This window comes from Caloenas nicobarica, chromosome 5, assembly GCF_036013445.1.
Source record: "Caloenas nicobarica isolate bCalNic1 chromosome 5, bCalNic1.hap1, whole genome shotgun sequence".
NCBI classification, from domain to species: Eukaryota; Metazoa; Chordata; class Aves; order Columbiformes; family Columbidae; genus Caloenas; species Caloenas nicobarica.
Genome location: NC_088249.1, coordinates 53,840,891 through 53,859,667, shown reverse-complemented (window position 1 = coordinate 53,859,667; position 18,777 = coordinate 53,840,891). Strand labels below are relative to the sequence as shown.

The following is an 18,777-nucleotide window of genomic DNA, read 5'->3' as shown; positions in this document are numbered from 1 at the left end:
CTGCAAGCTGCCTGCAACGAGCATGTCGACATTTCTGCGACGTGCTCGGATTTCAAAGGCAGTCCTCCCAACCAGCTGCATCTGAAGAAATCGAGCAATTTTTTTATTTTTTTTTTTTTTTAAGATACCATGCCAAGCCTTTTGAAATGAAAGCTGGGCAGGCCTAGTGGAGATTAATGTAGGAAAAATGCTGCTGGCTTGATAAGCCACAGATGTCTGTGAGATTTGCTGAGGCTGTTGACAGCTTGTGATGGTTTGCAGCTTGCAAAGTCCCCCTGCCCGGGACCGATGTGCTGGATATATGGCTGGTGGCATGGGGCAGGGTTCAGCCCAGGGTGGTTGTTGGGTGAAGGGTTTGAGTAGACCTGGAAGAAAAACTGATGTGAGCTTTAGACCTAGTCTGGACTCAGACTGTCATTGCAAGCGTTTCTTATGTGCTGCACCTATTTATGCAAAAGAAGTGACTTTTTTAAAGAAATAATATCACTACTGGCAACTGGTGAAATTCTGTGAAAGCATAAAATGGTGGTGGAAACTCAGCTTACTGCACTGATCTAGGGGGACTGAAAAGGTGATTATGCTGGTGGAATGTTGACAGCAACTTGTTGTTTGCTTTTTTTAAAAGCGTCCTCTCACCAAACACTGCCGCAGGAGCTGTGCAGAGTGGGACAGTGGGTCCCCCTGCAGCCCGTGGGGAAACAGGGTGCTCTGGGTGCGACGAGAGTTTTGTTCAAAGTCGTAATGGTTTATCCTCCTTCATCCTCACTTCCATTTTCCTACCACTCAGACTGCTTCTTAGATTTTGGTAGATTGACGGAAGGGGGGTACTAAAACTCTAAAATCTCAGTCCTGAATAATAAGAGTCACTTCAGAGTCTATAATTTTACCTGTGAAGTTAGGAGTTCTCGTCTATATCACTTATTTTGATATATATATATAAAAATAATTATATATGTAAATTATATAGAATACTATATACTGCTTAATTATAAATTCATCTGCCACCTTCTCATTTAGGATTTCTTGTATTGGGTTTTTTTGAAGAAAACATTTTCCACACACATAAAATACATTCTTTATGATATGCCGCTAATTAAACTGTTTTTGAATCAAGCTCTGTTATCTTCATGATATCAAGGCCGAGTGCTTCACTGACTTGTGGAGATAATGTACACATGAAGTTATCCCTTGCACGCTGTCATGACCTTTCACGCAGAAATCCCCTGGGAGTCTCATCATCTGCTTGGATTAAGGTTCTTCCGAAGCTGCATTCTTGCATGCCCTGATATTTTATGTTCAGATTTATTTTAGACAGAAAATTAATTTAATTAAATTTTCTCTTAGTTTTATTTTTGAAGTGATGCTTTTCTTCATCACCTTAAAACACCTTTGCACCCACTGGTGTTTATATGCAACTTCTTGGTACCAATCTTCTCCACATCTGGATAACAGATCAGAATTAGTACAACTCAACATCCAACAAGTCTCAGGCAAATGCAGAAAATTGCTTTGCCAAAATATTTTGAAAATACTTTGAACCAAAATAGCCTGTATTTTTTTTTTCTTGAACGAACAGAAAAGTTTTCTGTAAAATTGTGATAAACACTAGGTAAGGGTGTATTCATATTATCTTGAAATGGCTGTAGTGATTTAAATGCAAATGTATCTATAATATGAATCTGTGCATGTGCTCGTAAATGAATTAGCAAAGATTCAGGCCTTTCTTGTCAAAGTCTTTGCAATGCCATCATTTTTTCCTAGTGGCAGCATCTATTGCATACACAGGTGGGTACAGTTTGCCTTGTGTCTAATCAGCATCTTGTGGTACAATTCAGAGGCAGCTGATATTTAGCATATACATTTTATTGGGAAAATTTTTACAGTGGTAGCACACACAAGTTTAATAGATGTAGCTGATAAATTATTTCCATAAATGATAGGAAAATGTTATTCCTTGTGCCCTCAAAGGTAGCAATAGTTTTTGGGGTAACTACATTCACATTATTGATAAGTGTTATAGGTTCCAACATTTTTTGGAGTAGGTGAGAAGGATGGAGACTGGCTGTCATATATCATATTATGTGTAAAATCTGCTTGATGTCATCTGTGTTTCCAATATTCTCTGTTCACAGTTTGGGGGGGTGAGGGGGTGGATAGAAATAAAAGGTGTTATAGATCGTGCTCATCTGATTTCTTTTTCCTCATAAGCGCCCAAGTGACTGGTAAAACACTAGTGTAAAGTAAATACCTGATGCCATCTAGAACCATGACGGTATTAGCAAAGGAAACCCCGATATCTGCATTTGCGAAGGGGGGAAGGAAACACTGCTCCAGTGAGGCCCAGAGGAATATTTTTTTGTCAGCTGTCCTCTTTGTGGCTTGTCAGTGCAAACAAATCTTCTCTTCTTGTTGGGTTTGCGGCTCCTGTGGGGCTCTCGGTAAAGCTGCCACATGTTACTGTCTCAAATCCTGTATCCTTGGGTGACGTTTAGACCTTCGGTATTCAGGACATTGTTTTTCCTTATCCAGAGGAATAAATGATTAGTTAGTTCATCAGCTGTAGTTTAGTGTGTGCCTCTGCAGGGAAATCCAACACACTAATGTAAATTCAACTCTAGGAGTTTTGTGATGGACAGGAGGGTAAAAATGTCCCCTATCTGGCATGGGATGCCTTCTTATCTCCAGACAAGGTTTCTTTTAGGTACCTTGTCTATTGTGCCAAGCTATTGTGTAATGGGGTTGATTTCTGCATTGTTTATAGCTTTATTATGACAGTCTGTAGGGCAAGACATAAGTGCTGTTTAATGAGGCTCTAAGAAAAAGGGTTGTAACTTAGGCATCTGCTGAGTTCTCAACAAACCACTGTGCTGTAGCTGAACTATGACTTCTCAGTAGTTATTAGTGCCTTGAATCTTATTTTCATGCTCTTAATGGTTATGTTATTTAAATCCCTTATTTTGGGGTGGAATGCATCTATAATCTGAAAATACCTGCAAGAATCAGGTATCTGAATAAAATTGCTTGCGAAGTTTCTTTGGGGAAATAAAAATACAAAGCTTGCCATACAAAATGTCAGAAATGGAAGTGCTACGTAAAACCCCTGCAGGACTGCGTGCTTTTTTTTCCCTTTTTTTTTTTTGAGTGTAATTTATGCTTAGATAGTTGGTGGTTTACCACTGAAATGTACACCACTTGGAGAAGTAGTCACCGGAGCCTTTCACACCTGCATGGGGTATGAAATTCCAAGCAATTAAGACAATTATTATTTCTTCCCGAAAAGAAGTCTATTGTGCCTTAGCAAAAAGCATACTGCAGGAGTTAACATAAATGTTTTAAAGCAGAATGTGAGATACATTGAAAATGTACTGTCAAAGACTTTGACACATCGTTTCATTCCTGAAATTAAATATGGAATGATTTTGTGAGCACGTGTCACTTGCAAGGCTGAATTTATTCTAGTATTCCTTGTGAGACTTTTGCCTTTCAAGAATGGTAACAGGGAGTTGTGTGGTTTTGCTTGGTTTTTTTTTTTTAAAAAAAACAAAACCAGAAACAGGTACAGTGCTATTTGATCTTTTGAGACCTGAAAAGAAGTAGTATGGGTTTAAAAGTAGTCTTAAAAATTAAGAGCTTGTCTGTATTCCTTCTTATCTTGTAGCTGCAAGGAACTGTAGAAGAGGGGATACCACATAAGTTTTTATATTAAATATTCATTCGCTTTGTCCTGTCCTTGCTGGATAGGTCTTCATTCTTTATTGTTTCATTTCATTTTTACACTTGCATATTCCATTGATGTCATTAGATTTTAGTTGTTACATTTTAAAAAATTTTATATGCCTTGAGAAAGTGAATATCTAAAAAGAAGGATCTTTTAGTTGACAGCTGCAAATGTTATTCCTGACTGTTTGTGGAAGTATCTTAAAATTACTTATTTAGAATAGAAAAGGAGATGAGTTCTTCGACATAAAAAAAGGCATTTGACTTTCATAGTGTTTTCATGGTCATCTTTGTAGAGAAATGGTGAAAAAGCACTTAAGAAAATGAAAGCTGAAATCCTTTGCATCCCTGATGCAAAGCAGGAGTTGCCTCCTGTGCTCCACAGGCACTCAGTGCCATCCCGCTCCTGGTTCCCTATTTTTGGAAGCCTCTGTAGAAGGTCAGTGGGAAACATAACCCAAGGCTCCCAAGGCAAAAGCAGCCTGGATTATCATTCATGCGAAACTAAAGATGGAGTGCTAATAGAGAGCAAATAGTTCTTCCTGTTAGTATTTCCTAGACGAACGCAAGCAGCTTAAATTTCAGTTGTTCAAAATTAGTTGCTGAATTAAAAAAAAAGGTTAGCTCTATTTTTTTTTTTTTCCCTGTGGTCAATCATTCATTATTTCAATCGAATGTTTGAAATCTAATCAGTGTTGCTGAGAAAATATTTCAGGAAGCTATCTAGACAAAATATTTTAATATTAATATCAAGAGAACAGCTATTTGCCAATTTGATAAGAATAAACTAAATATCATGTATTCATAATCACATACTTTGTTCAGTTTTAATGTGCAATTGCTGCACTTATATTAGAAAGTAATAAAAACTATATTGACACTTTATGTGTTTTATTAGAAATACCCATTAAAAATAATATAGCACATTGCAAAAGAGTTGTCTCAAAATTCCTCATTTCCCTGATGGTTGTATTGTATTGAGGCTTCTTGAGGCTTCTTGGCTCCAGTTGGAGGTTGCTTTCTATATCTGTGAGCTGTGCTGGTTTTTGTCTCTAAAAAAAAAAAAAACAAAACAACAACAACAAAATGATATGTGGACAATTTGACTTGGGTTTTTGGTCCCAGTACAGCTGTGCCCATCCTACTCATTAACTCCAGCTCGCCAACAAGAGTATCTTCCTGAGTGCAGCATCTCCAGGGAAGGGTTTTCCCTGTCATGAGGGGACTGTGGTCCCCAGCACATCCCTGGTCAGGATCTGTGGCTTTGTCCCTCTCATGTCAATCAGTGGCTACGACTCTCTTGAGGAGATCTCAGTACGTGCCTTCTCCAAGGAAAACTGGATTTGTATTGTCTTTTAAAAATCTTTTCAATGTTAACTAAAATAACAAAATCTTAAAGTATATTTAGGGGCTGCATTTAAAATTGTAGTCCTTCAGAAGGGGAGAAAGCACTAATATTGCCATTCAATGAATACCATAAGCTGATTTATGGGGTTTTTTGACACTTGGTCAAGAGGTAAAGGAGCAGCTGGTAATGCAACCAGTAAAAGTTAAAATAAAGAGGAGGAAATGCTATATAACAGAAGCAGAGTGATATTATTAGCTCCTGCACTCTGCTAGAGAAGATCCATGGGATGAGAGAAGCTCTTCAGGAGACATGGGGAGTTTCCCCGAGGCTCCCACACCCGTGTCCTACACAGCAGCTTTCAGGACTGCTGATTCCCAGTGGGAGCTGGTCTGGACCAGGCTGCGCCACGACTGAGATGATGGACAATGGATGCAGAGAGGTGCTGGGTGATCGTGCAGCTGAGTCCAACACTTGCAGTGTGTTTTTGCTAAAAGGAGTTTCTTCACTGTAATTAAGTGCGCTGAATAGGATATAAAAATGCCATGAGTTGAGGCAGCTTGGACAATTAAAACCGACCATTTTTTCTGCATGTTGCATTACCAAATTGGGCAGGACCAGGGTGACACTTCATTTGAAAGCAGGTGGCAGAGTACAGACTTGCTGGGCAGACAGTGATGATTGTGCCTGGATTGCAATGCTCAGAGGATGCCATGTCAGTAGCACATAGAAAACTGGGATTCCTGTTCCCGTCCTGTATAGCCTTCTGCCATGGGAAATGTGGGGCAGACCCTCTCCCAACCTTACCAAATTCACCCTTAGACGCTTGAGTCTTGCTCATGTGTTTCTCACTGAGAAACTGCTCCAGACACTGATTGCTCTGGCAGTGCAACCTCCTCCTCCTCCTATTTGACCACCCACCTCCTAAGAGGAACCATCAATCCCCTGAGCTCAGTAGGCTGGCAAAGTGTGAGATGTAATGTGTACAAGTTCAAATTTCTGCAAGGAGTGAAAAGGCAAGAAAAATTAACATCAGTAATATTTAACTTAAAACCCAAACAAAACCCGCAGCCTCCCATCCTAAATTTCTTAAACCTGAAAGAAGCTCTTCGCGTAGGTAACTGCAGAAGGAGCATTTAGAAGGGCAAAGAGAGAAGAATTCAAACCCTGGAAAAGGCACATGTGATACAAGATGAGGCCAGCTCTGGCTCAGGATGCTTTTTGTGACCCTTCCCTGCACATATTCCAGATGAAATTTCTCTTTCTTCAATACTGAGTTGAACTATACTACATACACTGAAGGAGATACTGTTATGCAAGTCATATTTATTTTAAAAGTTTGATTTCTTAAAATAAAGAAAAGATACTGTTATGCAAGTCACCACTTGCATAGCAGTATGAATACTTCCCATGTCTGCCAAGTATGTCTCCTGTAAGATCACGTTCACTGTTTTCGTAAGTGCATTGACAGTCGTTGCAGGACCAGCTCAGGCACGCAACTGCTTCTCAAGCCTTTGCAGCTTTTAATGAGCTATCAAACTGTAAAAATAAACTCTTGCGATTAACCTTGTGCATTAGCATTGTGCTTTAACTATGGAAAGGGCACCCTCACTTGCATATTCTTCTTAAGTTTAGCCAGCTCCTTGTACACAGCAGACCCCAAATTCCTTTCTGCTGGCAATGCTTTTCAACGCAATTCATTGAAAGATTTTGGGTTTTTTGTCTCAAGGTAGTGAATGAAAATACTTAAAGATCTGTCCCATAGCTGTTCTTGACAGTTTCTGCTAGTAATTTTTCTCCAGTCTGATAGTTCACTTCTCAAAAACACTCATTTCGATTCTGTCTTGGATCATGTCATGTAATTTATAGTTTCTCTGGTAATATTTAATCTTCTTTTGAATAACATTTCTCCTGTGTCGTGATGTCAAATGGTTTATTAACATCCAAGCATGAGAGATCTCTTCAATCAGCTTTCTTTGATAAAAGTTTTCTAGAAGAAAAAAAGCCATTTAATTGGATACACACAATACTTCATAAGCTGGTCTGTTATACATTTGCTTTTGCCCTTGTCTCATCAAGCTTCTCTCTCCTTCAAGATTTCTTCAAAAGCATTGAATACTTAAATCTAATTCTTTGGAGTAATTTCTCTGACTTCTATTTTTAAATATCAGCACTATATTCTTGCACCGTATTCTTTTTGATCAGCTGGAAGTATCTGTGACCTGGAAAACTTATCGTAAATACTTAATGTAGCTTCTTCTGCCTTTCACTTGTGTCCACCAACATGGATATATTAAATTTCTTGAGTTTTGCTTCCATTTTAGGGGTGATCATCTCATATCCTCATTGCCTTTATTTATATCACCCTGATCCATCTTGAAAACTGAGGTCAAGTTCTCATTTAAAACTGTGTCTCGGTCATTCTTGATCTATGTCCTATCTGTATTGTATAACACCTTTTTTTTTTTCTCCCTTGCTATTCTCCACTTATTTATACAAAACAATCTTGTTGCTCTTTGTTCTGAAATACTTTTCAAATTTGAAAAATGGCATTTGTTCAAATTCTATTCAAAAAGAGAATAATCTTTTTTATAGACAGTGTGATATTTTTCATATACTTAGAATTTTTTCTATATCCGTTTTTCACTTTTAAAAATCAAGTGTGTATTTGTGTCATCTTAGTGAGTTGTGTTTTATTTATTAAAACAAACAAACTAACTAAAAAAGAAAAGCAACAGCTCCCAAACTGCAGATTGAAAATTAGTTTGTCCTTAGCAAGTGAGATGGTTTTGGCAGCAATTGTACTAAACAGGGATTTTCCAGTCTTGGCTGCTAACATGAGATTCCTTGTTTAGGATCACATTGCTGGTAGATTACAGAATTGGCCACAGAATAGACACACTACTCAAATGACAGATTTGTCCAACCTGTGCCGTGTTACAGGAAACGGGGCCATGTTTTGTAAACCAGAGCTAATATTTTCCATCTGTAACCAAGTACAAGGCTGATGAAGGACATAAAGAATACTCTGCAATGGAGAAGGACTGGAAGAAGAACTCTCTAGTATTTTTTTCTAATTGCGTTTAAGTTTTGTTTATTTCTCTCATTATAATTTGTAGTGACCTAAAAATGAATGTTATTTTTTTCTAGAGAAGTGTACCTTAAACAGCACAAAGCAGCTATGAGCAGACAGATTCTCCACAGAGACTTTTGTAGCTCTTCTGCACTTTAAAACAAAACACTTCCATTTAGTGGTTGACTTTGTAACATTCCCATGAAAATACACTGCATATGTTGTTGGGCAAAATGTCAAGGATGATGTGCTTCCTGCCCCCCTCATTCCTACAGGACTGAAGAGGCTCTGCCAAATTTTCTTTCTTTCCTAGTATACCCAAACTTATGTATGTTCTGAGAAAACCAAGATTCCTGCTTCTGCTTTACCCCAGCAATCCCCATTGAGCATGACAAATCTGGAAATGAAGTGCTAGATATTGGCCATAAAGACCTTCTTAATTTTCACACGAAGAGTGACCAGTGGTAAATATTTCACATGTTCACTTCCACAAATGCCCCAGTACCTAAGGATAGTCAACTTTTGGTAATTGTGAATAGATAATTAGCTTATTGTAGCACTAAAAAGTCCCACTGAAGTACCACTTTGCATTGGGAGGGGTGGCAGATAGACTCTCCTAAACCACTAAAGAGATACCCACATTGGAGGTGCTCCTCTTTGATAGTCAGTGGACAGAAATAACAATGCATCTCTTCCTGAAATAGGTGTCTCCAGTAGGCTGGGTGAATCCTGCCCTCACCTGGACACTTCTTTTCCCTGACTGTCAAGGAGAGAGCTGCAGATCTTTATATTGTACGTCCCTGATCCTCAGAGCTGCTGAGCATCTTGCAGCCTGTTAAGCCTGATGCCTGAATACGTGTCCCAAGGGAATAGCCCTACATTATGGATCGAGGGCAGAGCTGTGGGAGTCAGATGGACCCGCTCCTCAGTGCTCCCAGCTTTTACCTAGTGCTGCCCTAATGCCCTGGGTTCCTGTATGAGTGTTGCAGAGTCTGTAAATGGATCAGTGGCACATGAGCTTGTGTCTTGGGGTAGCTGTTGGGTTGTGGGTCATCTAGTGTTCCTTGTTCTCTTGGAGCAAAAAGGTAATGGTGACAATTTGAGATGTTCTGATTCGTCCTCGCTAGAGGAGAGCTCGCTGAGAGATGCTGTTGCACTTCCAAAATTGGTTTAGGGAGAAGGGAAGCTCTGGCTGGGGTGGTGGCAGGGTGGTCCTCTGTCAAGGGCTCTTGCTGAAATCATCACACGTGGACGAAATGTGTGTGGACAGGAGTTCACATTTGCAAGACTGGAATCGTGTTTTAGAAGACAAGGCCAAAAGTGCCAGTGTGGACGTGAGCGCTGTGCAAGATCAAAACAAAAACAAAAAAAAAAAAGAAAAAAAAGAAAAATCAGAAAGAGCTTTTTCAAATACATGGCAGATAAAACTAACACCAGAGGCAATGTAGGCCCACTGATGAACGAGGTGGGTGCCCTGGTGACAGAAGATACAGAGAAGGCAGAGTTACTGAATGCCTTCTTTGTCTACACCGCGAGAGGCTGTCCTGAGGAGCCCCGTACCACTGAGGCCCCAGAGGAAGGCAGGGCAATGGAGGAGTTTGCCTCAGTTCATGAGGACTGGGTTAGGGAGCAATTAAGCAATCTGGACATCCATAAATCCATGGGTCCAGATGGGATGCACCCATGGGTGCTGAGGGAGCTGGCTGAAGTCATCGCTAGGCCACTATCCATCATCTTTGCTAAGTTGTGGCAAATGGGAGAGATGCCTGAGGACTGGAGGAAAGCAAATGTCACTCCAGTCTTCAAAAAGGGCAAGAAGGAGGACCTGGGTAACTATATACTGGTCAGCCTCACCTCCATCCCTGGGAAGGTGATGGAATACCTTATCCTTGGTGCCATCTTAAGGCATATCAAGGCTAAGAGGGTCATCAGGGGCAGTCAACATGGCTTCACCAAGGGGAAGTCATGCTTGACCAACCTCATAGCCTTTTATGAGGACGTAACGAGGTGGATAGATGATGGCAAAGCAGTGGATGTGGTCTACCTTGACTTCAGCAAAGCATTTGACACAGTCTCCCACAGCATCCTCGCTGCTAAACTGAGGAAGTGTGGACTGGACGATCGGGTAGTGAGGTGGACTGTGAACTGGCTGAAGGAGAGAAGCCAGAGAGTCATGGTCAGTGGGACAGAGTCTAGTTGGAGGGCTGTATCTAGTGAAGTCCGTCAAGGGTCAGTACTGGGACCAGTACTATTCAATATATTCATCAACGACTTGGATGAGGGAATAGAGTGCCCTGTCAGCAAGTTTGCTGATGACACCAAGCTGGGAGGAGCGGCTGACACACCAGAGGGCTGTGCTGCCATCCAGCGAGATCTAGACAGGCTGAAGAGTTGGGCGGGGAAAAATTTAATGAAATATAACAAGGGCAAGTGTAGAGTCTTGCATCTGGGCAGGGACAACCCCAGGTTCCAGTATAGGTTGGGGAATGACCTGTTAGAGAGCAGCATAGGGGAAAGGGACCTGGGGGTCCTGGTGGACAGCAGGATGACCATGAGCCAGCACTGTGCCCTTGTGGCCAAGAAGGCCAATGGCATCCTGGGGTGTATTAGAAGGGGGGTGGTTAGTAGGTCGAGAGAGGTTCTCCTTCCCCTCTACTCTGCCCTGGTGAGACCTCATCTGGAATATTGTGTCCAGTTCTGGGCCCCTCAGTTCAAGAAGGACAGGGAACTGCTGGAGAGAGTCCAGTGCAGGGCAACAAAGATGATTAAGGGAGTGGAGCATCTCCCTTGTGAGGAAAGGCTGAGGGAGCTGGGGCTCTTTAGCTTGGAGAAGAGGAGACTGAGGGGTGACCTCGTTAATGTTTATAAATATGTAAAAGGTGAGTGTCATGAGGATGGAGCCAGGCTCTTCTCGGTGACAATCAATGATAGGACAAGCGGCAATGGGTACAAACTGGAACACAGGAGGTTCCACTTACATTTGAGAAGAAACTTCTTCTCAGTGAGGGTGACAGAACCCTGGAACAGGCTGCCCAGGGAGGTTGTGGATTCTCCTTCTCTGGAGACATTCAAAACCCGCCTGGACACCTTCCTGTGTAACCTCATCTGGCTTCTCTTGCTCCGGCAGGGGGATTGGACTAGATGATCTTTTGAGGTCCCTTCCAATCCCAAACATTCTGTGATTCTGTGATCCCTATCATCCCTCAAGGTATCATAGCAGGGAGCAAGAGAAGAGATGCTTGCCATGCTGGGATGTGCAGGGCGCTGGGCTGGTGTGCCCAGCAAGTGACGCTGGTTTTGTGCAGAACACGTGGCCACAAAAGTTTCACACTTGTGGATGGGAATTTCTAAAAGGGCAGAATTTAGCTTGAAGTATTTCTCTGAGGTTGGGGTACCTGCAGCAGTCATGGGACTGTATTTTAAGCACAGTGTGAAAAATGCTGTATGTATGAAGTAAATAGTCCTCTGCCCAGTTGTACTCAATAGCAATGACTGTGCGAAGCCCATGAGTGGCTTTTTTTTTTTTTCACAAAGATTGTCACTCCTATAAACCATTGCACACACTTCTACCCTAATGTCTACCTGCATAGAGTAGCACATGGCTAATCTAGGACCGTGATGGGGGTGTACAAATATTTTAAAGTGTTCCTAGAAGGTAAGTTTTAGATATAAAGATTAGCAAATCACTGTTGGGAAAGTGCAACTCAGTTATGTGTTTCAAGAGAAATAAAGTAGCCCAAGTGACTTTCTTTTACCAGACAATGGACCTGGCTATAAAACTTCAGCTAGTAATTATTTATTTCTGATACATAGCAAGACAACTTATTTAACTTCTCAGTGCTCATAAACCACAAAGATACTTCCAAGTAAAGATTACGAAATGAAATGGTTTTCTCATACTGAGTAACAAACTTTTTGGGGAGGAAACAGCTTGTAGTGATGATACAGCCCCAGCCTTCAGTAGGCTATAGAAGAGAAATATCGGTACCCTCTCAAATGGTAACAATATTAGAGACTCTTACTTCAAAGAAGCTTTCGTCCTTCCTTAGGAAGTCAGCGTCTGTTAAAATAGTGATGGAAATTATTAGAGACTGCAATTAGGAGGTGGTTCACGTAGGGGAATGGGTACCTGCTTGAGATGGCTGCTGGTCCAGACTGGAGTCTGCGCGAGTCTTACTGTCAACTGAGATTTGGAGCGTATTGTGATATTTGTAACTACAATACAAGTGACTACTAACAGTTCCAATTAGTCTTAAAGAGAAGGTTTGAGGTGTCTAGCTACAAGGGGGAGAGGGGGTGGTTTGAAGGAGCAGCACTTTGTTGGTTTCTGTATGGGGATGAAATTAAGTTTGAAATTGGAGAGCTTGTCTGACCGAGGTAACAGAGACACACAGTAAAGCTCATCCTCCCAAAACAAGAGCTGGTGTTGGAATCGCTAAATGCTGCGTTACTCTTTCAAATCATGTCACGGACAATTGGCTGTCTGTGTTCACTGGGTCAGGGCTCAGGGCAGTGGTTTTTTCTGGCTGGTTCAGATGAAAGCTGGTTGTAAGTCTGCTGCCTTATGCCAGTTTTGGCCAGGCAGTTTAAGGGCAGATATCAGCTGTCTCAGGCACAGGCTGCTCCTCTTGTCTGGTAGGCTGCTGTTGATTTTAAGATTAGTAACAAAGTTGGGAAATAGGGTTGTTTCAGAAAAATAGAGGTAGCTGAGCCTACATAACTAGTGGATCTCTTAATGTTTGCAGCTACAAGACAAAGGCCAACTTCAGCTGACACACGCATTTCTGTTCAGCATTTGCCAGAAATACCCATGATGGTTGTGACTAGGTCTGCTGATTGTGGCTTTGTTTATGAGTAGAATTGGAGCTAGGTTTGCGGCTGTCAATACAGCGGATTGACACACATTTATTGCGGGAACATAGTCCTGCACAGGTAGAACGAGAGCTGGCATTTACAGGAACCTGCTCCTCTTTGGAGCAGGGTTAAGTTTTAGTTTTCCTAAACTGAACTAAACATTTCTGTAGTATTAAGGCAGTGGTTAGTGCTGAGATGCAGATGGCCAGCTTAGGAAAGCCAAGGCTGTTGGTTCAGTTCTTGGATCCTTGTACTTTAGTCAAAGTTGGACAAGGAAAAGGACAATGCTTTATCATTTTCAGTGTTGGTCAGGGATACATCATCTTGCTAAACAGAACCAGCCTTGCAGGTCCTGCTACCAGGAGCCCAGCTGATCCCCGTAACTGGTTTGCTACTTTCAATTCAAGAATGAGTTACTGAAGGCTAGATCTAGTGATAGCTAAGGATAGAGGTTAGCGGTGGGACTGCAGACTTGCTTCTGCTCTTTGCCTGGCCCTTTAGGTTTAGGCTGGAGGCTGGGTCTGTGTGTGTGGTTGTCTATCCTGGGGTAGTGCATGCAGGTGGGATTAACACCAGATTAAGTGAAGATGTGGGATAGAAGGAATTAAATACCTTATTTGTTCATTTCTTCCCATTGTTTCCCATTTTGGGACATTTACTTTTCAGCCTAGGTCCAACTTGCTTGGAAGTTCCTTTTGTGGGTGGTACATGAATCTGCAAGATGGGTCTGGCTCTTCACATTTATTTTCAATGGTAAATTGTTATTTATAGCAAGAAGTTGGGCAGTGGCTGTAGAATTATTTGCTGTATGTTTTATAAAGCAAGCCAAACAAGGAACAAAAGTAATTTGGATTCAAATTCCTTTAAGCGCCACCTCTGCATTAGCTCTACTGCTATTCATGGGATCCATCAAAATCTGCATTAAAGCCTTTCAGATTTGTTGAGTTCTTCTGTTATCATGCAGAATTTGGACCTTTAGCCTAATTAAACCCTGGAAAAATAAGAATTTGGTGTAGCTGGAAATTTGATAGCAGACATGGGAGAAGATAGTGCATGAACCATTAAATTGCTGCCACGTGAGGACACGGAGAGGAGAAATATATGGAGCAAAGGGGCACTGTGGTGTTAACCATTTGGAAAAAGCTGCTGTGTGTTGCAGAGCATTTCTCCGGGATGGGGAATGACCTGGGACGCCCTGGAGACATACCTGGGCACCAAGTCAGAGTCATGTGCCAACACGTGGGGCTGACTTGCACTTGGCCCTGACTGTCCTCTTTTCCATTTACACAGCGAGTAGGCCGGTCACCAACGCAGGCAAATTAAGAGACTGTGGCAGGAGGGTGAGCTCCTGGGGCTAGGAATGTCATTGAGAGGGCAAGAAGAAAAGCTGTAGCCAGATGGGATTGGAAGCCGCTGGGAAAACACTAGGGAAGAATGGGGAAAACAGTTGTAATACTTGTAAATATTATCTGCATCCAACTTATGTGTATCTTGGTGTTGTGAAAAGCTTTCACAGTGCTTTGCAAAGAATTTGGTCTGCAGTGAAATGGGAGCAGATGAAAACTGGAAGCGATCATGCTAAACACTTGTGAGGTTTTACCCTTCCAAATGTTCACATGGGCCAGCTTGTGTTGTCCCTGTTTTGATCACCTGCTCGCTGCTGAGTATTTTCCTCTTCCTCCTTGGACTTTAATGGAGCAGCAGTCTAATACATTACTGGATTTCTTTTCCTTCTCTGTTCTGCTAATACCCTGTTAGGAAGATGAGTTAAATGTCCTGAGCTTTTAGGAGACCTAGCAAGGGTCCCTGTGTTGCATGTCCAGCACTCCCAGGGTCCTGTGAGACTAAAAATGGGAGTTCTGGTGTTGCTAAAAGGTGAGAAAAATTGGTAATTAGTTCCTTTCCTCATAAACACCTGTACCAGCTGTCTGCATTAAACCAGAAGGTCCTGGGGGCCATTCTCCCCAGTCTCCCCACAGTGTGCATCGTCCACACTTCCCTTGCCTCGGGGGACACCTCCGAAGACTGATATTTCATATCACCACATTGCCATGACTGTTCATGACAAGGAGAAAATTTCAGTCACTTGCCTCACTGGATTGCAAACCTTTATGAATACCGCAACTAATAGCCCGGGTAAGTGGAAGATTAATTTCTATACCACCTGGCGGCAAGCTGTGGATTAGGCTGCTGTCCCTCGTGTGGGTTTAATGTTGGAGGAACAGGGCACTCGAGTACCCAGACAATCGGCCTCTGTTTAAACAAAGAGCTTCTCGGTCTTGTTAGCCAGCACTCTTAAATTTTCATTTTATGCTGGTATGCAGGCTTGTGTGATGTGGAGAATTGCTTCAGCACAGAAAGACTGTAAACCTGTTCAATTAAAGGAAATGCTCAGATCCAGCTGTTGGCGTCCCATGAATGCCAGTGCTCCTCACAGAGTAAATAAGACCGACACACTCTGCCCTTGGAACAGATATGACGATTTGCGCGTTAATTCTCCTGCAAAAAGAGCCTTTGTTGGGGAAGGACGGTTGGGGAAACGGGGAGGAATGCAAAGCTTGGTGCAGAAAATGCCCAGCGAGACAAAGTCTTCTGCATATAACAGTGAGGTCTCTATAGCATGACCCTAGTCACAAGGCACTGTAAGAAGCACGTACAGTACGAACTCGTGTTGCAGCTATAGAATTGTCTTGTAAATTTTGAATGCTTTCCTCTCACAAAAACCCCATATGTTGCAGAGTAACTTACCCTGTGCTTTCATGTCCAAGAAACAGGCTGACAGGCACGGCCATGGTGTGCACGCACTCGCCATGCGTGCAGGAGCACACTCCCAGCCTTTGCATCTGGTTTTTAAGTTGCCTTGGTTTTGGTAACATGTTACTGCACTGATCTGTGAGTAACAGGATTGTTTGGGCAGAATTGGATGGTCAGTTGGTTATGCCAGATGTCTTTATACAGGTCAGGAGAAAATATGTGTGTTTATATAAAAGATCTTTTCTATCTTTTATATATATATTTTTGGTATATCTAAACATATAAATTTATATATTTTATATATATATATAAAGGGCCATGGCACTTTCAGTAGATGCTGGATGCACAGCAGCTGACCTAATGCTTGTGTCTCAACCTGGAGCTGGGTACCTGAGACTGGGTCAGGGGAAAGAGGATGTTGGGATGGGACAAACCACAGGAAGAAATGATGGGCCATTGACCCAGGCTTCAGCCAAGTGGCACAAGCTATCTCCCATGTCCCTGGAGGCAGTAGAACCTGGCACCCTAGAGCAGAAGCTGGAAGCCTCTTGTCTGCCACCAGGAACCATTGTGTCTCTGGAAATGCAGCTTTCCCCGCTCCTGTTGTCTCTTACCCCTCAGCCTCATTTTGTTCCCTGTCTAAAAATTGTAGTATGGGAGCTTTGAAACGTCACTGCCCACAGTTTCAGCTGCTGAGATGGAAACAGGTCGCTGAATGGCCCTGGGTGGCAGGTTACCTGCTGCTGGCCCTCAGCTTCAGCACTCATGCCATTTGTCACACAGGCTAAAACAGAGCAAGTTGCGTTTTAACTTACTAGCTGGGACTGTGAGGCGCACAGGATTGCAGCCATTGCTGAACTGGAGAAGGAAGTGCTTGGCTGTTAACTGGCTACTCCAAGTGTCTTTTTTTAGCCAAACATATGTCCATCTTCATCTGTCTACCCCCATATATGTATATAAATGTAAAGAAATATATATGTGCAACTGGGTATGCGTGTATATATATAGCATTTATGTACATGCACATTAAAAAAATCAAATGCCTGACTTTTTTGCCAGATTGAGAAAGGGCTGCAGTGCTTTAAAGTGGTGCAGAAGATGCAGCAGCCGCTGGGTCAAAGCTCTGCAGCTTTTCTAATGTGTGACACTTGTTTCAGGCAGCAGCTGAGCCTGCAGACTATGAGTAAGGAGTTTCGCTGAAGAAATCCCCTCTGCATGTGCCCAGCAGCCCAAACTGGCCTTTTCTGGTGGTGGATGAAACACTGGAAGACCTTTGAAGGACCATGAAGGAGGGAAGGAAATTGGCACCATGTGGATTTGTCTTGCTGTTTTAGTGAGTTAGGTGTGAATAGCACCCCTTCTACCTGCTTCATTTATTTATTTTGTGTATATTTATTATTATTGTCTATTTTAAAGAGCTGCTTTGTAAATCAAAATATAAATGCTTCTAACATTCAGCATGATATTATGTACATATGGTTTTCTTTCAGCTAAGTTAAAATGGCAAAAACAGAGAAGAGTTGATGAGGTTGTATAAATCAGAGTTGTGATGAAAACATGAGTGGGCTGAAAACAAGTAGTTAATGCCTCCCAGGGATGTTCCTCTGTGTTTGGATCAACTGTTATCGCATAAGTACAGAGCCAAAGCCCCTTTGAGTTTTTGGTTCCTGACTAGTGCAGATGCTTTCAAGACTTCTGCCCCAGCAGGCAGGCCGTGCCCTTAGAGAAGTGGTTACAAAGCCAGACTGCAGTGAGGAATGTCTCCAGCCATTGACCTTGCTTTGGATTTAGGTTTTTGCAGATGTGCTGCCATGAGGAGGCAGAGCAGAAGGCTTGGCCCCAGGAGCTACAGCTCTGTCCCACCAGGCTTGGACATGTTCCTGTACCTTCAGCATCTCCCCTGCTGCAACAGAGGGAGCAGCCTGCCCTGCCTGCACCTTCCCCTTCAGGACTCTGGCTGATACGGTGGGTCTCACTGTACCAGAAACCTGCTGCTGGATGCAGAGGGAATGTTACCTTGTCAGGGCTTCAGCTCACAGAGCAGAACTGTACAGTGAGGGGGAGTGGGACATACAAAACCCTTCCAGGCTTTAAAAAATGCCAGTGGGGCTGCAGGCAGGCTCCTGTTGCACAGCAGCCAGACTGGCTGGCACCCCAACAGGGCGCTTCATCCCCAGACAGCTGCAGCCGGCCATGACAACACCCGTACTGGGCGGGAGGGAGGGGGATGCGATCAGTCGGAGCAGGCTGGAGGGTAGCTGGGCGGGGGGGACCTCAGTGGTGCCCAATGGGGCATCTTCATGCACTGTACAAACCCCTCGCTGCAGATGTGAGTCACCAACCACTTGTGCATGCTGCACATGCACACCACACTCGAGACACAAAACACACCCCTCCACGTGTAAAACACGCAACACCCACTAGTGACAAAACACACTCATGCACAGAGCTTATGCACTGCACCCATGGAAAACAGAATAGGTATACGCTGCACACGTGGGATCCAAACCACACTGGTGATACCCACTGTGCTACTTGTACAACGCACAGGTGAGTCACAAAGCAGCGAGGCAGTGTGCTGTGTGTGCTCCAGCATGTCTGTGCTCCCTGCACACCTGTGCACTGCAGAGCAGGCACACTTACAGCACAACACACTGGTGAGCACCGCACACAACACTCATGTGCCACTGGAATCACACCATCCAGGACACCCCACACCTGTGCAGCACATGTGTAACACCATGTTTGCCACTCACCTGTGGCATCCCATATGTGATGCCACACACATTACACCCCACATGTATGATGCTGCACATCAGACCCCCACATGACACCACATCCACAAAGCACCATACCTGTGGTGCCACACAGGTGTGCTGCACATGCGTCACACCCCACATGCATGACATACCACACCCATGACACACCACACGACATGTGCCAACATATACACACGCTATGCATGACACAAACCACACACCACATATGCCAACATTCACCCACTGCACCTGCACACAGCACTCCTGTGCCCCAC

General features: G+C 43.0%; 1 long non-coding RNA gene across 1 annotated transcript in view; it reads left to right on the top strand.

Annotated features, from left to right (window-relative positions):
* The window catches only part of LOC135989188 (uncharacterized), a 60,974-nt gene extending 43,806 nt beyond the window's left edge, over positions 1-17,168 (top strand). The window contains exon 3 of the long non-coding RNA XR_010606282.1: positions 16,901-17,168. This is a non-coding gene — a long non-coding RNA (uncharacterized LOC135989188). The remainder of the gene's footprint in view (positions 1-16,900) is intronic.
* Positions 17,169-18,777: the final 1,609 nt, after the last annotated feature.